Below are 309 nucleotides of genomic sequence, written 5' to 3' on the forward strand. Positions count from 1 at the left end.
ACATACCCATAGTTCTCTGATTCAATTTCTTCTAAATTTTCTATACGCAATTGTTGTAGCTCAGAAGATTCATCGTCTGTGCTGTAGTTGTTTATATAGTGTGCTATTAATTCATCTGTACTACATTGGTCCTCAGGAAATATCTTACAACATTTATCACACGTTTTACCCGAAGGGAATGACGAAAAATGTCACGAAATCATGTTCTCTCATTGCAAACGTCTTTTGTTACAGATCGTTAGATACTAAATGTTGGACAGACATCACTTCAATAAATATTTACAACATTTGTTATAGAAGGTCGAAGAG

Source organism: Temnothorax longispinosus, chromosome 9 (assembly GCF_030848805.1).
Source record: "Temnothorax longispinosus isolate EJ_2023e chromosome 9, Tlon_JGU_v1, whole genome shotgun sequence".
Lineage (NCBI taxonomy): Eukaryota > Metazoa > Arthropoda > Insecta > Hymenoptera > Formicidae > Temnothorax > Temnothorax longispinosus.